The sequence below is a fragment of the Papilio polytes genome, unplaced genomic scaffold, assembly GCF_000836215.1.
Source record: "Papilio polytes unplaced genomic scaffold, Ppol_1.0 DF824169.1, whole genome shotgun sequence".
In the NCBI taxonomy this organism is placed as follows: domain Eukaryota; kingdom Metazoa; phylum Arthropoda; class Insecta; order Lepidoptera; family Papilionidae; genus Papilio; species Papilio polytes.
In genome coordinates this window covers 1,472,772-1,496,158 of record NW_013525035.1, presented here as the reverse complement: position 1 = coordinate 1,496,158, position 23,387 = coordinate 1,472,772, and the positions used below count along the sequence as shown (strand labels likewise).

General features: G+C 32.8%; 1 protein-coding gene across 4 annotated transcripts in view; it reads right to left on the bottom strand.

Annotated features, from left to right (window-relative positions):
* LOC106111370 (latrophilin Cirl) overlaps positions 1-23,387 on the bottom strand; it is a 285,223-nt gene that overhangs the window by 123,793 nt on the left and 138,043 nt on the right. For 2 of the 4 annotated variants that reach the window (XM_013293420.1, XM_013293422.1), the window contains one exon: positions 15,106-15,164. The exons of the other annotated variants lie outside the window; for them this stretch is intronic. The gene's annotated coding sequence lies outside the window, so the exon portion shown is untranslated. The remainder of the gene's footprint in view (positions 1-15,105; positions 15,165-23,387) is intronic. 4 annotated transcript variants of the gene reach the window in all.

Below are 23,387 nucleotides of genomic sequence, written 5' to 3'. Positions count from 1 at the left end.
GCATAGATGTAGGATATAGTCTTGAAGAACACATAGGCTACTTTATTTTAAATACCACGCGGATGGAGACGCGGGCGAAAGCTACTAAATAAAAATCATGCTTTTACGTAAAATATCAATGAAAATAAAATAACTTAAATGATTCGTCTCATATCAGAAAAAATATAATAGAATTGCGGCTGAATCTACTAACAAAATCCCTTTGATGCTCTTCGCGGTTATACGGCTTGACGAAAAGTCGATTTTGTCTATCATTGAATATAAAGAATATCTTGAATGAAACGTAACTATTAGGCTTCTAAGTTCTTTAGTAGATATAATTGAATTAATAACCTAATTTTATTATTACGTTGGAAATCGAAAATGTTCTATACTATTATAATAAAGCGTAAACACACACTTCTTTGTTGCCTAAGATGTCGGCAATCACAGCACATTTTCGAATAATGCTCTTTTTAATAAAAAGCCCTACACTTACGTCACGCTTTAGGCTATATATTTTCATGCCGTTAAACTAAGGGGTAAAAATTTTGGATAAAAACCCTAATGTGGGAAAGAGACCATAAGTTATTGCCAACACCAAGGAAGCAAGGTTGCATTGGTTTGACATCATGTTGGTCGTTTTGACATTTGCAATTGATAATTTGACAAATGTGAACAATGAAATTAAATTTTTATAATTTTATATTTTGCGGATGAAGTCGCATGGGAACAGCTAGTTTATGATATGAAACTAGATTTTCCTTCGATTTCGTCTATGTTAAAGAACATCGTCTAATCACATCTCACTTATCTACTAATATTATAAATGCGAAAGTTTAAATGGATGCTTGTTAGAGTTTGTTGCCTGACTGAACAGATCTCGATGGAATTAGGCTTATATGTAGAGCATAGACTAGAAAAATACATAGGCTACTTAATTACCATAAAAAGGTTTCTTTAACATGGTGAAAATTTATTGTATCCATCATGTTTCCGCCAAAAATTTTACCTTTGTTATTGTGAAATTAAAAACAAAACCGTCATTCCAAACTATTATCATATTACAAAACCGTAGAGTGGGGAATGTAATCCGCTTACTGGCAACATTTTAAGCATGCTTGTAAAATATTTAAGTCTTCGCTGAATGGAAAAAAAAGATTTGGCGAAAGCGAAAATATACAAAATATTATTTTCGGGCGACAGGCGAATGTTTCGGATGGGGAAATATTTGATTCATTTAAATATGTATAAGGCCACATCAAACAGATATCATTTTTAGGGATCGCAGCTTATGCTAGTAACACACGAACGGAAGAAAAATTAGATAGAAAATTTTAAAACACATTTTTTGTGACAATATGGTCAAAACATTGCTCTGTAAATATCAAACAGCGCATAAACCTGTTTTTTTTTTATTTACGTTACCCAGTGATAACGCAGCTTTCTAAAGGTGACAGATTTTTAGAAATCGGCTAAGTAGTTTTTGAGTTTATTCATTACTAACTGTTGCTAGCGTATTCGTCTTCGTTAAATTAAAATATAGTACAAAATATATATAAACATAGGCTATAGCCTATGTTACTGATAACGAAGCTTTTTAATGGTGTAGGATTTTTTTTTAAATCGTTAGAATAGTTTTTGAGTCATTTCAATATATATAATGTTAAGGAGTACTGAGGTGATCATAGACCAGCGTCGTAAAACAATACTGCATTCACTGTACTGGTTGTGTGTAACTAGCATTACTCGGGCGTCAGGAAGGTAAAGTCGATATTGGGATCAAGTCCCTAACTGATTCCGGTCCCCCGATCTCAACGATTGTTGACAACGTCAGCTTTCTTATACCTCACGTCATATTCGAGTAATACGATCATAATTCAATGAGTTGAAAGTTTTTTAATAGTTTTGTTTGCTCAGTATTCGGATAGTTCAATATTTTACTGAATTTCATCTGCTGTGTATAAAAATTCTGAAATAATTCTCATACTGTTGTAATACTCATTAGTAATTTTTTTTGAATCTTACGAGTTTGTAGCCTAAACGGCTGTACAGATCGTGATGAAATTTGGCATAGATGTAGAACACATAGGCTACATGTTTTTGTTATTATTCCATGCGGACAAAGTCGCGGGTGAAAGCTAGTAAATAAATAAATGTATTCAAGTAACACAGTGTGCTGTCAATTGTATTATGCATAGATTATAAGACGTAATATAAGTTATTTCTTACTTAAGTACTTTAACTGCAATAGCTTGGCGACTTCAAAGTGACTAAATAACAGAATTACGGTAATCTAGCAATTTTACTGACAAAGTCAATATGTTTGTTCAGAACTCGAGCTCAAGTAAACAAATGTAATTGAACCACTTTTTCTTTACGTTTCCCTTATTTGTTTGAATTATGAATATATTGATAGGAATCGATATGACGGGTTGCAATCATGGATGGCTCTTAAACTATTTTTTGGACGGTATCCAATATCAACCAAAAAGCAACAAAAGAAAACCGTTGTTATTCCAGACTATTTTACATTTATAGCAAATTCCTTCTTAATTAATTTAGCCGTTTAGAAGAGACCTAACATCCATCCATACTTTCGCATTTCTTTTATTAGCAGGATATTAAGACTTATGTGCTATATACTCGTACTAAACCGTAGTTAGTTTCTGAGTCATCATCATCTCCCCTGCCTTATCCTACTCCCGTAGGGTCGGCGAACCGGGTTTTCGTCCTCCAAAGCATTCTATCATCCGTCATCTTAGTCAACACTCCCTTCTTGATCATGTCACCTTTCACGCAATCCATCCATCTCTTTCTAGGTCTACCTCTACCGATGTACCCTTCCACACTCATAACTAACGTTCTCCTTGTAACATGCGATTCATCCCTCCTCATAACATGCCCATACCACTTTAACCTTTTACTCCTTATTTTCTCAACCACTGGGGCTACTCTCAAACTTCCTCTAATATACTCATTTCGAATCTTATCCAATCATGTTAACCCACACATCATCTTAACATTCGCATTTCCGCCACATGTTTTCTCCTTTCGTCCGTCCTTTTTACTGCCCAACATTCAGATCCATACATCATGACAGGTCTTACGACGGTTTTGTAAATTTTCCCCTTTATTTTAAGGGGAATATCCGGGTCGCATATTACACCTGTAACCTGTCGCCATTTCATCCATCCCCCTTTTATTCTATTTCTCACATCACGGTCAATATCATCGTCGTTTTGGATTAATGAGTTAATTAAGTTAGTTAAGTTAGTTTCTGAGTCAAAAATAGGTATTTGAATACTCGTTTTTTTCCAGAGAACATTTGATTAATACGTTGCAAGACGATACGGTTTTATAACTGTTTTTCAATGCCCATTTGAATAGCGTAATTTCATAAAAAAATAGTAACCGGTTTCAGGGATGTATTAAAGCTTTTGAAATGCATACTGCGTCCAGAAAATAAAATTGGTTTGATTCGATTTTGTTTCAACGCAACGCAGTATTTCAATGTGCACTATTAGGTTACAAGTATTTTCTGTTATAGACTAGCCACAGAGCAGTGTAACTCTATAGAGGACTATATTTCTGAACGCATCGCTATCAGGTAATGTATGCACTGTGTAAGGAATGCGGCGATGCTAAAGGCTATGACACACTAACAAGATTAAGCGACAGTATTAAATGGTACAAAGTTGATAAACATTATTAAGTCACAGAACTGTATTTTATATCACGTATTTTTTTTTTCAATTTAGAATATTTTTAGGAAGGTATTATGGTATGAAAAATATTTTTTGTTTTTAAATAATGTCTAAAGACAAGTGGTAGGGACCTACAAGTGTAGATTAATCGTCATTGAGTAACAACAATAAATATTTTATAATATTGTCGTTAAGTCAGACCGATAATATTGTCAAGATAAAAATTAAAGAAGGAAATTTTTAAAGTATACCAAATTAAAATAATAATAAAACGCTAACTCTTGTACTATGTACGCACCTTAATGTGTTGTATCGAGGCAGGTAGCCGATGTTGGCTAGTTGCAGTGGGCGGTTGAATTTACATGAACATTACGTTGAAGTGGGATTCGTTTAGGCCCAAGCGAGAACTAAAATGTAATGAAACTGTGTAAGAAAAAGGCTGCATTCAAGGTGCTTACTTCTTTTTTTTAAAATAAAATATGGTAATAGTATAAATAGACTGTAGATTTTGTAGAGAAATAAGACTCGATTAGTGATTATTTAAACCGGATTACATAACGTTAGGGAGTATTTTGTAACTTGTTCTTGGAGTTTTTATTGCCTCAGTACAAGAGCGATACTCGCCTATAGAAGTGGCAGTTGTCATCGATTGAAACATGGCATTATCGTTTGAGACAACCAAGACCGTAGACAGCACATCTATCATACTAATATTATGAATGCGACAGTTTAGATGGATGTATGGATGTTTTTTAGAGTTTGTAGCCTAAACGGCTGAACAGATTTAGGTGAAATTTGGTACGGAGTAGAGGATAATCTGGAAGAATACACAGGCTACTTGCATTTATTTCTTTTCAATTCCGTGCGGACGGAGTCGCCGGCGAAAGCTAGTCTTTTTATAAGCGCATAATATATGTTTAGACGATGAACGTAAAGAGAAGTTTTGACACACTTTTCTGAAACAAATAAGTCGAATTTTGTGTTGTATCCATGTTTTTAATAATTCCCGTACCAAAATATTTATTTCCACAAAGAAATATGTTTGAAATACTATTGGACTTTGATAAAAAATATTCCCTCTTTGTAAACGAACGCACTAACAACCAGTGTCAAATAGCACAGTGAATGTTTTCCAATAAAAATGAACCGAATGCCAAAAATAACTTTTTCAGTTCTTTTACGAAGAATTGTTATTTTTTTAACTTTAATTAGCACACTGAGAGGTTTACTTTGAGACAGCTACTAAAGGGTTACTTAGTATTAAGTAAATAACTGAATAATAATAATACAACTTAAGTAAGTTTATTTTTTGAAATTATGGATGTTATCTCTTATTGAAATAATCTAATCTATATAATAAACTAGCTATTGCTAGCGACATCGTCCGCGTGGAATTAATTAACCTATGTTACTGATAACATAGCTTTATAATAGTGATATAATTTTTTAAATCGGCCCCGTTTGAGTTATTTCAATACATACATAATACCAAAAATACAAATCTTTTTTCTTTATAATATTAATATAGATATTAGAGTTTTTGTATGTAATATGGAAAAAAAGATTTCGCCATCATATTCTTGAGATCTAATTTTACAATTTTGACGGATAATTGGACCCGGAGAGAGAAAAGGATAAAAAAGAGAGAGAGATTATTAAATTATAAATTATTTTTAAACTATAACTTGAGGCTTCGTAATTTTTATGCATAGACGAAAGCCGAGTTTATTATTTATGCGGGAGTTTGTGTAAGCAAGCGTTTAAAATGCAAACAGTATTCGTGCGGTAGTCCCTTCGATTTCCTAATATATTTGTTTATTTATGATTATAGACTCCTTGTACACTAGTTAAAGAAAAGGTTTGTGTGTGCATGTAGTTTATAACATAACATGAAAGTTATAACATAATTATTATTTCAATAGTTTTATGTAAAATTTTTAGAAAAATCTATTAAATAAAATTTGTCAAAAGTTTTATTAAATTTTTTACTAAAATTACTAACATTATAAATGCTAAATTTACATAGATGGATGGATGTTAGAGATACAAGCCTATACAGCTGAATAGATGTCAATGAAATTTACCATTGAGAATAGTCTGGAAGAACACATAGGCTGATTTTTTTAATTCCACACGGACGAAGTCGCGAGCAAAAGCTATTTTTGGATTAAAACAACACTAATTGAGACACTGCCAACATAACAATGTTGCTAAAACAAAAGCGCGCGAAAAAAGCCCGCCTAATTTAAAAGTTGCGTATTATTAGACATTACTAGACAAGAGCAAAAAAAAACATTGCAGCCGAGTTACTGTAACTTCACAGTCCTAACATGACAATTCCATTCACATAGGGTTGTCACTCATTAGCATAGGTACATAAAGCCTTGACATTTAAAGACAGGATCTGTCATATGCGCGCATAACCTTCTGTCCAAAAATTATTCTTAAATATCGTGCATGTGTGCTCGGTTTATAAGCGTTTAAATTTTTTAGTCGATTAGCAATTCATACAGACATATCAGAATGTATTTAATTCAATTCTATGCCTAGTCCGTTCCTCTATAGTCAAAGTAATGGGGAAGCGCGCAATGTTTGAATTGCTGACATTTTTATTAATTAAACCCACCGCGTTTTTTACTCTCTCAAAACGATTGTTTTGAAACTTGTCTTGTGTACACGAGATTTAACGGACTGACAATTTTGTGGCACTTTTTTGGGGGAGTTTTGTGGTGAGTCGTGCGAGAAAATCAAATTATCTGCTTTTGAATAAAAAAATACATACACCCTCAGAGAGATGTACGCTTTGTGTCGGCTGATTTATCAGTAACTAGCTTTCACCTGCGACATACACCGCATGAAATTTAAAAAATAAATAGGTAGCCTATGTGCTCTTCTAGACTATCCTCTACATCTATGCCAAATTTCATCGAGATCTGTTTAGCAGTTTAGGCTACAAACTCTAACAAACATCCATCTAAACGTTCCCATTTGTAATATTAGTAAGATAAGATTTCGGTCAATGATTACTTTTAAAATATTTTTGATTTGAATTTTTATAACATTACATTTATTATTATTAAATAGAACATCATGAAATCCAAGCATTTCGTGAATACAACCATTTCCAATAGCAGTATTGGTTTCAGCTTGCGGCATTGTGGAAACCGATCCAGAATATTTAGTACCACAACAAGTACGTTAAACCATTATATATAATTGTAAAATCTACCGACTTCCGAAGCCAAAAACTAGTATCTGTATAAATGTAATCAACTACCGGTAAGATTTTTCTTTTCAAAAACCGTTTAAATTTTTGTTGCTCTATGTTACTGTGAAAATAAACATTACACATGTCCTTCTTTTAATACGCAAAAACCCTAGATAACATTACTAATATTATAAATGCGAAAGTTTAGATGGATGGATGTTTGTTAGAGTTTGTAGCCTAAACTGCTGAACCGATCTGGATGAAATTTGGCATAGATGTATATAGTCTGGAAAAATACATAGGCTACTTACTATTGTTTTTTTAATTCCATGCGGACGAAGTAGGGCTAAAGCTTGTTATAATAAATCCACTCAAGATTAAAAAGAAATCTTCAAGCTATTAGTATAGTCAAACAATTCGTAATATTGAACATCTCAAGCCGAACGAGCGCAGATTTGACAAAATAACGTATTCAACACCCGTACTCCGACCGCACAAAGCAGTCGACGGGAAGCCTTCCTTCCTTACTGTAAATAAATATATTCGGATATATTGAAAGCCCAAGGGATGGCCGAGCCTCGGGCACAAACGCGCTAATATTGCACACGACTGTAATTCTATTTTCAATGCAACGACAAATCTACACTAAGAACCTCCCTTAGTTACCTATTCATAGTATAACTGATACACAATTAAATTGGTCGATTTTTTTTTAATAACGCTTATTACAAACTCGAGTTACAATATTAGAAACATTTGTACCCTTATGAATATGCAGTCAATGTTAAAACTATTGTTAAAATCATAAAAGTAAAGTGTAATAAGAAGAAAAATAGTTAAGATTAACATAAAAATGCCAACGATAAAAACGTGAAAAGGATCTTGGACTTTTGAGAAAATAACAAAATGTAACGCTGGACTATGTATTTTTGTTTAATCCCTAAAATCCACATTTAAATTCCACACGATAATCGCCAATAATGATGTAACAGCCATGTTACGATTTTGCTTTATCGATAAAAATGCTAATGTCCCATCCCTCGGAGATAAAAGAGGGGTGGTAAGGAATGATTGCATTGAAGGCATTGCCTTCGTCTAGGGACCGTAAGTGGATTCAGGTACTACTTGCACAATGGAGCTTTTCCCCTTGACTCCACGTTCAAGGAAAATTTGGGATTTAAAACTGTAGGCTAAATTCCTTGCAACGTTAAAAATAGCTTCGGAATTTTAAAATTTATTTCATGTGAATAAATATTACAGTAGCAATAAATTTTCATTTTACAATACAATGAATTTATTTATAAAAAAGGCTACATTTCATTATAATGAAATTAAAAAAGTTCTTTTGATGAAGAAACAAAGGAATTTAGGAAGTAAATTAATTTAAAAAGAAAATAAAAAAGAAACACGAATAAAATAACATTAAATCATATTTTAACTTCTATTTCATTTCTTAATCCAAAAAATACAGGTGCGAAGCTATAAATAACTTAAAATTTCTAAACTATAAAACATCAGTTTAGAAAAAGGAATTAAAAGAGCACATATTCGATCGTACTTTGCATCGGCGAGCTATAAAAGACCAAATTAACAAGACATAAAATTTTAACATCTTCATAAACATAAATCGTGTCATTATTGCATCGAACGAGCGTTCGAAGTCGACTCGGCGTCAAATGTTTCATTAATTCGTGTCATAACTTACGCATTATGTTCGGAATTTAATCACGCATCGAGTCGATAGAATCGTTAAGTCATCGATATCGACGACTGACGGCCATCACTAGGGTAATATTATCAAAAATAACACTTCTATCTCCAGCACTTTTATTAGTTTTATAATTTATTTTATATCTTTATCAAGATGACCGTTGTTAAAAAAGGACAAACATACTTCTACTTTGTTTTTAAGTGAAATGCCGAAAATAAAAAAAAAATGTTTAAGAGATCAAGGGAGTTATTAAGCGTACTTAAAATCTACACTAAGTAATCATTAAATTACTGTGAGTGGAACATCTAGTTTTTAGCAGATTAAGTACGTTTATTCTGTGAAAATCGATACACTTTACAGCAAACGTTATTACAATTTTCATTGCTTCGATTACTGCTATCTGTTTCATAGTGTCGCAGTCCTGAGAGAGGATAACGGTGCTATGCGGTAGCAATGCAATAGTCGGTTGATTACAATTTAACTGTTATATTGTAAACTAGATGTTGGACGGACATTTTGTTTGTTGATAGATTTGCAATCAGTATAAGTTTGTATTAAGTAAAAAAAAATTATTATTATATTATTATTACCGATTCAAAAGGCGGTTATTTTAGAAATCGCACGCATAGTGAGGAGGTTCCTATCTCTGCAGCCCTGACCACTGGTTGCTTGAGTCATCGGATTCTGCAGCCGGTAGACCTCTATTTTTTTATATAATATGTTTTATTTTGTTATTTTAAAAAAAAAACATGTATTTTAAAAAAAAAGAAAAAAAAATGATGTAATAGACTAACAATACTAAAGTAAAGAATAAAGCTATTGAAGTATTAATTAACTATTAAGAAGAGAGATTGTTGTTTATCTTGAGACTTTCTTTAGTCAAACCAAAGATTGTCAGTTCTGTATGTAACTGTACAGTTAAATCTGATTAGTTCCTTATTAAAGATGGTTGAAATTAGTCTACTTAAGTTAGAAAAAACTGTCAAAACTGAAGGTGTGTAGTTTAAAAAAACAGAGGTTTTAAAATTGAAAACGGAATTTAATTACAATGATCAACTAAAATTCTTCAAAACAAAGTTAAGTTAGTTGAATTATTTAAGTACAATCTAAAATCCTTATGGTTTGTGTGAGATCGGTACAGTAGGATTACAGGCTTACCGGCTGGGATGAAACTTATGATAATGTGAGCCCTTCGCGGACGTTACGGGGTTCAAACCCGATTTCGGATTTACAAAATCCAGGTGGCGATGCAAAGTTGGGCAATACAATGGCCGGGGGAAAGTTTGTCCTCACTTTTATGGGCTTTGTTTTCGGTTCTACCTAGTTTATATCGGAATATTTCACTGAGAAACCCAAAATATATCTGGCTTTTAGGTTAAAAATATTTACATATCTTGTAAATTTAATAACAAGACGCAGGAAAGTCATTGACCAATAGTTTGTCTCTTTTTCATGTATCATTTTTTGATTTATTTATCCTCTAAATTAAATAGACGGGAAAATATGGCTTAAAGCGTATCGTAAGTGTAGAGATTTAAAAAAGCATTACCTTTCGGATAAAAAAGAATTAGAAAAATCGGTCCACTAGCCGCGAAGTTATGCCGTAACACACATAAAAAAAAAACATATAGACGAATTGAGTACCTCCTTCTTATGGGAAGTCAGTCAAAAACAAAGCTGTGTGTTTACAATACATTAAATTAGTGTAGATAGTAATTGAAAAATATAACATTACGTAATATATTACGTTACAATACCGCAAATTATAAAAGCTTACGAAACCCCAAGTTTGTAACGTAATATGCATACAAATAATATATGCAAAATAGCAATAAGATAAGTACAAAGTAACACGCGATTTCGACATTTTGTTACGTTTATACTGGTATCGACCGTGTTATACTAAAAGGGACTTATTTTGTACATCTGTTATAGGAAAATGTACTCTATTTAATGACAATAGAGTTGGAATTTTCTTATCGTTAAATGCATTATAAGTTGAGAGAAATGAGTAACTAAATAAATGATGGGTCAAGGGTGAACCGTCGATGAAAATCAAAGAAAATTAGAATTGTACGTAGCGAATTTGTGGGGGGAATTACAACAGTAAGTTCCAAAACAGCCATTCTTTAGATTTGCTGGGCGTGCCGTGCCGTTGTTTCGCGGAGATTGGAGCAATAAATCTACTTGAAGCTAGCGATTTATTCTTTGAGGTTATATATTTTGGGACATTATAATTTGCATTTGTCGAATATCAAATTACTATAGTAACTAATACTTTAATAGAGTAATTTTCTGTATAAAAGTGTTCTCAAATAACTTCTTGTAATTCCATGACTACATAGAAAAATTGTAACCTTTGTCTTTATTACTTCTTACCAACCAGCAGTGGATGATGATGACTTATTTAAAATGTGAAAGTTTTGATAGATATTTGCTACTATGTAATTCCAGAACAGCATGAAATTGTATGAAATTTGGTATATGTACAGAACATAGTCTTGAAGAACACATATCATCTTCATCATCATCACCAGCTCACTATACGTCCCCACCGAGGGGCTCGGAGCCTACCCTAAGTTAGGGTGACTAGGCCATAGTCAACCACGCTGGCCAAGTGTTGGTTGGTTGACTTCACACACATCTTTAAATTTCTTCGCCGATATGTACAGGTTGCATCACGAAGGAAACTTCACCGTAAGAACGTCGGTTAAACTATGTACGTATGAAAATTTGAAAAATCGAAAATCACATTGGTACATGGCAGGATTCGAACCCAAGACCTGTAGATTACAAATCAAGTGTTCAAACCACTGAGCCACCGACGCTGAAGAACACATATGCTATTAAATATTTTTTTAATTCCACGAGGACGAAGTTCAGGCGACGGCTAGTGTACAATTTTATCCCCGACTACAAATCGATTTATATTACAGAAAAATACTTAACAGCATATTTACTTTATATGCTTTTCCGATAAATGTTTTCATTACTTTATGTTAAAAAAGTTTATGATTGTCACGAAATTCATTTAACTTTTTACTGCAAGGTACTGTTGAAATTGGTGAACGGTGAATGCACAAAAACACAATTTTTAATATTACAATATGGCTATCAAAATATCAATTTAAAATGAGTGTTATAGCTTTATTAGTTTGTGGGTTTTCGAATAAATAACGGTCAATAATTGTTTAACGTAGTCATTTTCAAATAAGAATGTGCTGTAAGCGTCGTATTACCTATTAATACCTAAAAAAATAGTTAGTATCGGTAAAACAAATACATTTAATGTATTAATTCTAAAACTCTGAGTTAAAAATCATACTAAATCCCTATTGAAATATGTCGTTAACAGTTTTTTTTGACTGAAACTAGCATTCTTGTTAAAACGGATAAACAAAATAATCATCATCCACTTGCCCTTATCCCTTACGGAGGATCGGCACAGTACGTGCTGCTCTTCCATACATCTCTATCAGCTATCATATCTGAATCCTCTCCTTTCTTAAGCATATCCTCTTTCACACAATCCATCCATACTTTCTTCGGTCTTCCTCTACCTTTGTAGCCAACTACATTCAGTCTTAACACTTTCTGTTTTATGTCCCCATCGTAAACACAATAATTTACATTAATTTTAAATAGCTAAAAACTTGCATAGCTGTCCTTTTTGCTAATTAGAACAATAACAATTTAAAAGAGCATCTTGTTATTACAACACAAAAGCGGTTGTAATAAGCAGGGTCCCACCACGCTTTAGTCACGGTGTCCCCACATTCCGTAGTCAATAGACCGCGGTGGGGTCTTTTGTACCTGCCAGGTGCTTCATTACGGTCAATCTTTTGTTTTAATTTAACATGATATGGAGTGCTGTAAAATGCGCAATCCAGTCGAGCAGGCAAACGGAAATATTATAAAAAAATAATTTTATAATCATATGAAAATTTGTGTTCACATGTGTATCTTGTATTTTACCTTTTGTTTACATAGTAAATATAGGACCACTATGGCGTTTTATTATCCATTCTATCATACTTTATTTCTGTCTCCTACTTTTCGTCTCTTTTCTATCATAGATCTGTATAGAATTGTTGTTCACATAATGGCTAATGGTCGGTTTCCCAGCTACGTTTAACAATTCGTTAGTGTTTTTGGTTCTACAATTTTGTGGATTGTGTTTCCGAACTTAACTGTAACTCCGTTGAAACATCAACCTAACACTAATGAATCTATACGTAATGATAAAATAAATCGAAACTTCAGAAACCAGGTATTAATAACATCATACTTAATATTATAAATGCGAAAGTTTAGCTGGATGTTAAGAGTTTGTAGCTTAAACGGCTGAATGGATTTCAATGCGATTTGATACAGAGGATAGTATAGAAGAACACATGCTCACTTTTGTTTTTTTTAATTCCACGCAGACGGAGTCGCGGGCGAAAGCTAGTATCTTCTAAATCAATGTCCTTTTTAAAGTAAAATCAGAGATCAATTTTAAAGTTAACTAATTTTGAATATCGCAAAATAAAAGTTCGGTAACCGAATATCTTTTAAAAAGGCAGTCAATCAAATCAGGGCTTCATTTCATCTTGTTTTTAATATCGGTAAATGGATACTACAAGTGAAATCTGATCAACCACTCTCCGCGGACACTTAATTAAACTAATATTGTATTACGATTCTGTAAATTGAATGTTCGATTAAAGGTAAGAATCAAATTACTCTGTTTTAAATAAAACATTAAAGAAATACACAATTTAGGAAACTCTGATAAAGCGATTCAACACGTTTCTAGCCATTTATATCTATACTAATAGTCAAGATATTTGTATTTTTGTATCTATTGAAATAACTTAAACACTAGTGGCCCGATTTCAAATCTTTCACAGTTAAAAAGCTACGTAATCAATTAGTAACACAGGCAATATTTTTCACAATAATTAATTTAAACCCCATTACAATTTTAGAAGTAATATTAGAGCGTGCCCTTTGACTAAGCTATCGGACAACTGTTTAATCTCGCTTTGTTTCCTATGATCTTATATGTGCATACTACTAAATTTCAGTTACGCTAAACAGTTGAATTGCGAAACAATCGACAATCGCACAACTATTGTGCTATAGTTTAGTCAAAGGGACCTGTCTAATATGACTCCTAAAATTGCATTTTGATTACACTAACTAAAAAATCAAATATTCATATAACTGAACTGAATTTATCGTATTATTGATATTCAACGTCTATCGAATATTTAAATTACATTCAATAGTTATTTAATTAAAATGGACGTATATATTTACGGAATATTGTTTCTGAATGCATTTTTAATGTTGCTAGTGGAAGCTTAATAAAGCTTAATGTATGCAAATCAAAAGTTTTTAATAAAAGATACGTTGTATTACAAAAAAATTACCATTTTTTTAAAGTTAGCAAATATACGACATATTTAGGATATTAATAAGAAACTTCCAACAGCTGACAGTTTGGAGCCTACCCAAAGTAAAGCGTGACTAGGTCATAGACAACCACGCTGGCTGGAAGGTTAGTTGACTTCCCAGATATGTGCACGAATAAACACATAAAAAAACTTAATTTCATTCATCATAGTATATATGTGAATAAATGAAAACTAGAGAACGTATAATTCTCGTTTAACACAAAAGATTTAACATGTGTTGGTTATCTATGTTAGCCTGAACATCGAAAGCCTTTCTCTGAAATGTAGGTAACCTGGATTCCCCCAGATAGCGTTGACGCCGGTTGCCCAGCTTTTAGAACATTTGTATGTAGATAAGCTACGAGTTAGACATTTCAAACGTGCACAGAGAAAAAGATTTTTACAATGAATTTGAATTTTAAAATTGGAACGATTTTTTTTTAAATCTTTAAATCGACGAAGGTTTTAATAATTAAAACTCGAACTTCGACAAACAGTAAGACAGCGACATATCTTTATAAGAGTATGAAACTTGTAGTTCCAGAAACTTGTAGTTTGGTAATAGAACTAATAGATTTACGTGCCGTCAGTTTACAAAGGCACTTAAAATGACAACTTGCACAATAAACTTTGTAAGCTTTCGAAGTGCAGGTATTTTTGTGTTAAAAAGCTCTTTCATTTGCAAGAATTCCAACACCAGTTTTTTATCGTACTTTAAAAACTCCGTGTGCGGGGAAGTTTACTCGAAACACTCTGTTCAAATCCGATCTACATAAATTTAAATTACTAATTGAACCTTTAAATCTTGCGGTAGCGAATATCGGCTGAGATAAATGTGTTTACGAAAAAAAGGAATATAAACCGTTAACTAACTATGGACCACACACTCTTAACACAAGAGTATGCTTTGTTTTTAACATAAATTTAAATATACAACGAATCGATACGTTCCAACAAAATTAGAAAGAAATATAGCTTTTTAAACATTAATCGTGTAGATTAAAAATGTTTTCTACTACGTTTCTGTAATTTAAAAAATTCAATACGATTCACACTTACAAATTGTAGACTGACATTATATTGTCTTTGCCTCCTGTCAGATTCCCACGGCCCCGTACCTGCGAAATAAAAAAAAAGAATATTAAAAATAAATAAACAACTGGCCGGTAAGAATAGAGCGATAATTAATTCATCTCTCCCCGCGTTTGTTCGATGTTTAAATATTTGAACGAACTTATGAATCGTATGCCCGCCAAATGTGTAATTAAAAAGTTGGAATGTTTTTTTTAAAGCAAACATTTAAATAGAGCCAGCGACAGTCAGTTGCAGGGAAAGTTTACGAGTAAACAGTACGATAACGAGTTAAAAGGCAGTAGTTTTGTTTGTATTAAATAAAGCGACTTTTTACAAGTAACAACTGTTAATTAATATAGGATTGTGGGAACTTAACAGTGGTAATTTGTTTTTAACGCATTATTCAGACTAATGGAATCTGATAAAACGCCATCTAGCGTTAAAACATGTTAAACCATGACTAAAAATAAACAAGTGAATTCGTTTAGAGATATTCACATGAATTATACTTCTAAGAAAGTGAACGTATAATGTCTTTCATCTCAGTAAATATTCAAGTTCGATAAATTAAAAATTGAAATCAGTTTCAATGAATACCCACAGTAATCTACAATTCTAATTAACACAGATTGAGTGCGAAGAAACGACGTTAAAAGAACTTTTAAGGGCGCTTGGGAAATAACCGACCAGTAATAACCCTCCAAGCACTATCATTAAATTCGTAAGGTCTCTAATCCTAAAAGAAATCCAACAGAATCCCACATCGAGGGGACCCTTTTGAACTTCAAAGTCAACCAACCCCACATTTCCTTCGAGCGAAAAAAATGCACCTAAAAAGCGTCGACGTTAAAACCGATTTTCAAATCCCCGCATTCAGCAATCCAAGAAACAAATGCTCACCCGTGCAATTTGGACTGTATTTCCGGCAACACGGGTTACATTTTAAGTTAACAAATATTTAAATTTATTCATCGAATGAGACAATGCAAATTGGACTTTAAAATAATCAATGCAAAGTCGAAAAGCTACAGCTTCGCGGCAAGGGTTCTCAATTGTTGCGATTTTTCAACGCGGCCCGAATGACGTCTGTATATTTTAGTAGTTAAGTGACAGATGGGTGAGGGCTGCAAACTATTTATTGTGCCATTATAGTTCGGTTGGCAAATGCCCGTGGCCTGGGGCCCAGGAATCGTTCAACGCGGTCCGTACGATCGTATTCGTGCAAGAGTTTGAAAGTTATCGATGCGTTATCGTTTTATTTGTTGCGTATTGACGGATAATAAAAGCGGACCGAAAGCCAATTTACTTTTATTGTCTCGTTCGTGATATAAATTTCAATCTGTTTATGATAGATGCGAACGTCAATTGTTCTTGACAGTTTTATAAGACCTACGCATGATTTGCTGTAGAAATGAGGGGCATTTTTTATTCTTTCTTAAATAAAACACGATTTACGACTAACTTTAAAGGAAATATCCAAAAATTAATTATAATAAACGTTGCTATAAATGTAAATTTTCTGCAAAATAATCCATCCATACATTATAATAAAGCGAAAACACACACTTCTTTGTTGCCTAAGATGTCAGCAATAACAGCATATTTTTGAATAATTAATTTTTTAATAAAAAGCCCTACACTGACGTCACGCTTTAGGCTATATATTTTCAAGCTATTGAACTTAGGGGATAAGTAAATTGGAAAAAACTTCATGTGAAAAAGGGATCTAAAAGCTACGAACATTGAGGAAGCAAGTTTATTTTGGTATCGGAAATTTTTACATTTGCAATTGAGAAATTGACAAATGTAAACAATAAAATAAAGCATTTATAATTTCATGCGGATGAAGCACGGGAACAGCTATTCTTAAGATACATAAATTGAGTTCAAAATGTAAACAACAAAACAAAAAACAACGGAAACATAACTTAACATCTGTTATGTAATGAAACCGTTTGAGGTTATTATTAGATCAATTTAACGTTACCAACAATGCAGATAAACGCGTCGAAGACAATAACTCACGGCCATAAATCAGCAACCATTATTTAACGATGCCTCCGTTCGCATCTATCAATTTTACAGCATTTAATAAATGTCACATTACTATGCGGGCTCTAATACCACAACACTTTCAACAAAGATATAACTTTGAAAGATATAAACATTAAAGAAAAAAAAAACTAAGTTTACATACATCGCGAATGAAGCAAATATTGGCAAGTAAAAATGTATTATTGTTAGGAAATAGTAGGAAAAGTGGGGGGTAGTTTTATAAAACACTTGCAAGGAGTCTCACAGGGCTCGGTCCGACAGGCCATTATTCGCTCAGAAGCTCAATAGCTGAGTACATTGCTAGTCGTCACCACGGAACGTTCGATATCTTTACATATGTAGTTGACTTTGTGTTAGTTTTAAAGTAATTAACAAGTATTGTTAATTTGGCATCGTCTATATTTTTTTAAATCATTTGTATCGAAATACCTAAAATTATATTAATTACTTAAAGCCATAATTTAGATGAATTTCTAGAACATAAAGCTACAAACTTGTGCGATACTGTTGGATAGTTGCGACGGTCGATTATGGGCTGTATGGTCTGGCACTTATTATTGTTCAGACTATGCCAGTAGATGGACAGTCCAGTTGTACCAACTTTACTGGTCATGTATTAACCGCGCATAAGACCAGAACACAGAATTTGTATTTAATTTAAGTAAGTTACTTTAAAATTACACTCTATGACACATATTCACATTGCTTACTAGCTGTCGCACGCGACTTCGTCCCCGTGAAATATATTAATGAAAACATAGCGTTACTCTCTGATATCGTAGCTATTTAGTGCTGAAAGATTTTTTTAAATCGGCTCAGTAGCTTGTGAGTTATTTCAATACATACAAAAATACAAATCTCTCCTCTTTATAATATTAGTATAAACAAACAGTGGCCATAGTCGATACAGTTAATTAATGACAGTAGCAACTGATAGCCTTGTGGCAACATACAAAGCAATCTCTGTAATATTTTAACAGATAAGATGTAAAAGTGATAGCTGGTTTGACTTCTGTGAATTTCCACTGTAAACATCTGTATAAAAACACTAGCTGTTCCCGTGCGGCTTCATCAGCATAAAATTATGAAAATTATTGTTTACGTTTGTCAAATTATTAATAGCAAATGTCAAAATGACATGACATGACAAACCTTGGCCATCTTGCTTCCTCGATGTTGGCAGCAACTTATGGTCTCTTTATTCAAAAATGCATATTTTTTGCTGACATCTTGAGCAACAAAGAAGTGTGTGTTTACGCTTTATTATAATAGTATAGATTGTGTTTTAAATAATCAGATAGGCAATTCATTGATAGTCCTATCATAAGACTGATCTTGTTCCTAGGGTCTGTATTGTGTAATCTTTCATACATCTCTATCAATTCTTTCACATATTCCATCAATACTTTCTTTGGTCTTCCTCTACATTTGTAGCCAAATTCAAAATTATTACTTACTCGTTTTTGTGATCATTACCTTACAACATATGTCCAAATCTTTCTTTTATTGATAATCCGTATTAATTATACATAAATGTATATACATTTATCTAACTGTAAAAATAATATAAAGAGAAAAGATTTATATTTTTGTATGTATTGAAATAACTCAAAAACTACTGGGCCGATTTTAAAATAGTTTTACCATTAAAAACCTATAGTATCAGTGAGTAACATAAGCTGTATTTAACTATTTTTTTAATTCCACGTAGACGAAGTCGCGAGCAACAACTAGTTTCATAATATACACATTTCTGACACCAAAATAAGAAAACTTTTCAAAAACCATTATCCTAATAATTCAAGCATTCATTATCTTTACGTAAGACAACAATCGGGCTTAGAAAACGATCCCCAAATCTCCAAATCAAAGTAACACGGTCTGCATTAAAGCTTGGATCTCGTACTGAATCTATTCAAACAACGGTAAGCAAATTTCCCTTTTGTGAGGACTCGAGTTAATGCAAATACTTACGAAAAAGAAACGTATTCCCAAAGAATCAGTTGGATATTGCTTCTTAAAGACCAAATCAAATGCAGGCCCCTGAAGGACTTGATATTGGTACACGATTACTAACTTTATCCTCTTGCAAATAGAAGCTAAATTTGTATAGAAGTGTATTTAACTGATATCAGTTCCGAAAGAGTGAGCCACAATGTCGTTACTATTGCGATATTGACAATCATTACTTTGACAGTGGCTTTGACAAAAGCGTCAGATTATTCGCTTACTAATGATGCTGGTGTACTTCATTATTTCTACACCATTTAATAACTGGGAAGACAAAATATTTGATAAGATCGATTTCATTTGTTTTGTAGCTGAATTTGTGCCGATGTCGTTTCGACTGGCGTTTGCCCGCGAATTCGTCCGTACAGTAAAAAATAGTAGATTTTACTAACAAACAATACTTTTCCATGTAAATTGTAATTCCTTGACACAATATTTAACATACACTTTAGAACACTAGACAAAACCTTACGGTTTTTTAACGCAAACATTGCATGTTGTAAACCATCTAAAAACAGCGGCAAACTATTAATTACGTTACACGATAAATGACAATTTTCTGTTACTACTAAAATTGACCAAAAACTCCGAAATTAAATAACATTTACCCAAACGACTAGACAAGGAAATCATAATTAATAATTCGATACACACTGTAATTAACGAAAACAGCCGCAAAGGGAATACGAATTACTAATTTTAGGGGAAAGAAACACTAGTCCCCTAACACAAAAATCAATGTACTTTCCAATAACAAATCCATCAAAGCCATTATTATTCCATTAAAAAGACAAATAAAAAAGCTAAGTTTGTGAATTTAAAACTTGATTGTAATTGACGATATTGTAGTCAAAAAGTTTGAAACAATATTCTTTGCTTATATGAATTTATTAAGGAATATTCTAGAATAGATAAAAGAACATAAAAAAGAACGCCAGAGTAAACGAGTGACACCTAAACTAATATAAAGAGGAAAGATTTGTATTTTTTTACGTATTAAAATAACTCAAAAACTACTGGTCCGATTTCAATAATTCTTTCACCATTTAAAAGCTACTTTATCAGTTAGTAACATAACCTATATTTATATTTTAAATTCACGCAAAGTCGCAAGCAACAGCTAGTTAAAATAAATTAATTAAATGCAAGTAAAACTTTGAGGTAGTCGTTTGTAAAGATTAAAGCCCTATTATGTCATAATCCATAAATATACATGTAATTATAAATTCCGTCACCAGAAGAGGGACCCTGCTCCCTCGACAGTACGGAATTCATTAAAATTTGAATCGTCTAATAAATTATTTTCGTAATACACCGCTACCTAAACGTAGTAATTATCAAACGAAATTAAATCAACGTATTGACACAGTAATACAAATTAGTTTTCGTGTAAGATGCATTAAAACTATATTTGGAAATCTAAAATAACCAAACTTAGTTTGAGTTTTAGTTCGAATATCTTATAGACAGAAATAACAGATTTAAATAAAGAACGCTTCGCTTCAATTTAAAATTAAATCGCTAAAATAGTAATGGCCAGTTCGTTGCATAAGTTTGGCTTTAGTTTTAATGGAAAAGCCTTATTTTAATTTTCTATAAACAGTCAACAGATAATATCTGAGTTATTAATAACATAAAGTTATTCATGTGCGTCTCCTCCTCCGTCAGATAAGGGTAGGCAACGCATCTGCAATTGCGATGTCTATGGGCAGCGGTCGCTTTGCCATTTTGGCAGATTCAGGTAGCCGCTTGCTCGTTTGCCACCCTATGTTATAAAAAAATCTATTAAGAATGTACTATAGATTATTAATATTTTCTTTTGTGATAATGCTATATTCAAATTTTTGTGTTTATTCCCTTAAAAATTGACAACTTTGAATTAGGGCACTTTATTTAAGATCCCTTAGTAATAGTAAATAGTAAAGAATAGGAATTTTTACAATTTATGGTGGCAAACGACCAAGCGGCCACCTGAATCAACCAAACTTGCTAAGCGACCGCTGCCTAGACATTCGCTATAGCGGATGCGTTGTCTACCGTTGATCGACGGAGGAGACGCACATAAAGAGGATATTTTCCTTTCCTATGCGTCTCCTGCACCTTCAAATCCACGTTCCCTTCCCATCCTTTTCTTGTAACAAAAAGGGACTAAAAATGGGCCTCCGGCACCACACTCATCAGATAAAACGCAGAATAGCTCCCACTTCACGCCTGTCTTCTGTGTGGTCGTGGTATTACACAGGGCAAGTCGCACCGTTCGTGCGAAGATTAAAGCGGGCTCTACCACTGTTAAGTGTGTTTTCTTCATAAATATTTTAAATACTCTAATAGGAAGATGGTACTATTACTTTCGAATATACATTATTAAAGGTGACTATTAACTTAATATGTTTTCCCGTTAACTTATTAGATTTTTATTTACATTACGTGACTTATGGGGGAATGTTATTATTAACACCTTTCTAAACATCGGAACGTATCCATGTTGCGTTTTTCACTACGCTTTTTAGATTCCGATGACATTTTTACATTTTATAACAAGAACATGTATTTAAAATTTTCTCTTTAACAATGTTGTATACCTAAAACTGGATTTGTTATCATTCTTGTGTCTTATATGTTATTTCTTATCTGTTGGTGTACTTTATAAATAAATAAACATGTACAGTTATTTTGTTGATAACATATAAAAATTATGTAAAGTATGGATGGATTGTGTGAAAGAGGATATGCTTAAGAAAGGAGTGGATTCAGATATGACGGCTGATAGAGATGTATGGAGCAGCAGTGTGCCGACCCTCCATAAGGGATAAGGGCAAGTTGATGTTGATGATATTTTAATTTAAATCAACGTTTTTAAGTTATCATAGAACTTTAAAATCGTCTTCTATTGTATTCAAGTATATTTGATGATTAAATATTATCTAGGTTTATTTATTTTTTAAGCTATTTTAATATCTAATAATCGACATTTAGGGCCTGTGCCACCACTAGCTGATAGAGGCACAGACAATTAAAAATGACGTCACTGTCAGATAAGGGAACAAAATCCGATATTGCCATCACATATTTTACACGTTTGATTGTTATGAGATAATTTACAATTTGGTGGGTCAGGTCCCTTAAATTTATTATTCTAAGTACTAACTATGAAAGTATAGATATGCTTTTAGATAGAACTTTGTAATACAAAGATCTAACATCGTTTAAGAAGCTTGAATCCTAATACGCCGCTGAAATGTTTTTTCGTATTAAAAACATATCCTATTAATTTATGACAGGAAATCTCGCTTAAATGTATGCATATTTAAAGGCTTTCAAATTAAACGTGAATCGAGCCATTGGTGCGTAACGATGGAGCGAAAATCTTAACCTCCGCCCGTCACCCTTCTGTAAGCGTACAACCAATCAGCCGGTACGAACGGTCTACGCATATAGATGAAGACAACTTTCGATATGCCATCAACACAACCCTTATTACAACAAGATAAGACGCAAATTCCCTTAACGCGAATGTTATAAAACTTTGTTATTTTAACGTAGATTAAGTGGGCGAAGAGGTAACTTTCGGTATTAAGACTTAGAAAACAGAAAGTTGCGCGGAACGAAAAGCTTATTTCAAAAGTTTCTAGTTTATAATTACATGCGTGCGTGTTTTCTTTTCTCGGGGATATAATAATTTTCACAATATTTACTAGACGTTTTGTTGGATTAATAATTGAAATTTTGTATAATCTGTAACAGAACAAATAACAGCTAAATTAAAAATACTTTGGCAATACTATAATGCAATTAAATCAAGCAATTAGTCAATTGGATGTGGGAAGCAAGAAAAGTAAATGTCAAAAACGGCATACAGAATATCATTTCCCATGGACCCACAATATCCTGATTTTTTAGAAGGATTAGGCATAGTCTGCTTAACTCTTAAACGAAGTTACAATTCTGCGTCATTTCATCTTTGTCATCACATCCCTCGAGATTCCATATAACGTGGGGTCCGTAGTTTGGCGGAGGGGCAATCGTTCCGTGCTTATGTTTTTAATGGCTCATACCGCCTTGAATGGAAATATTACTGAGCATTGTGTTCCGTGGAGACAATGCTTTATCTGGTCCCGTCTGGGGTACCCACCATTACTGTTTCGATTGCAGTCAAAAAAAAGGTAATTAAAAAGAAGATTGCTAAATTTAAAGAAAAAACG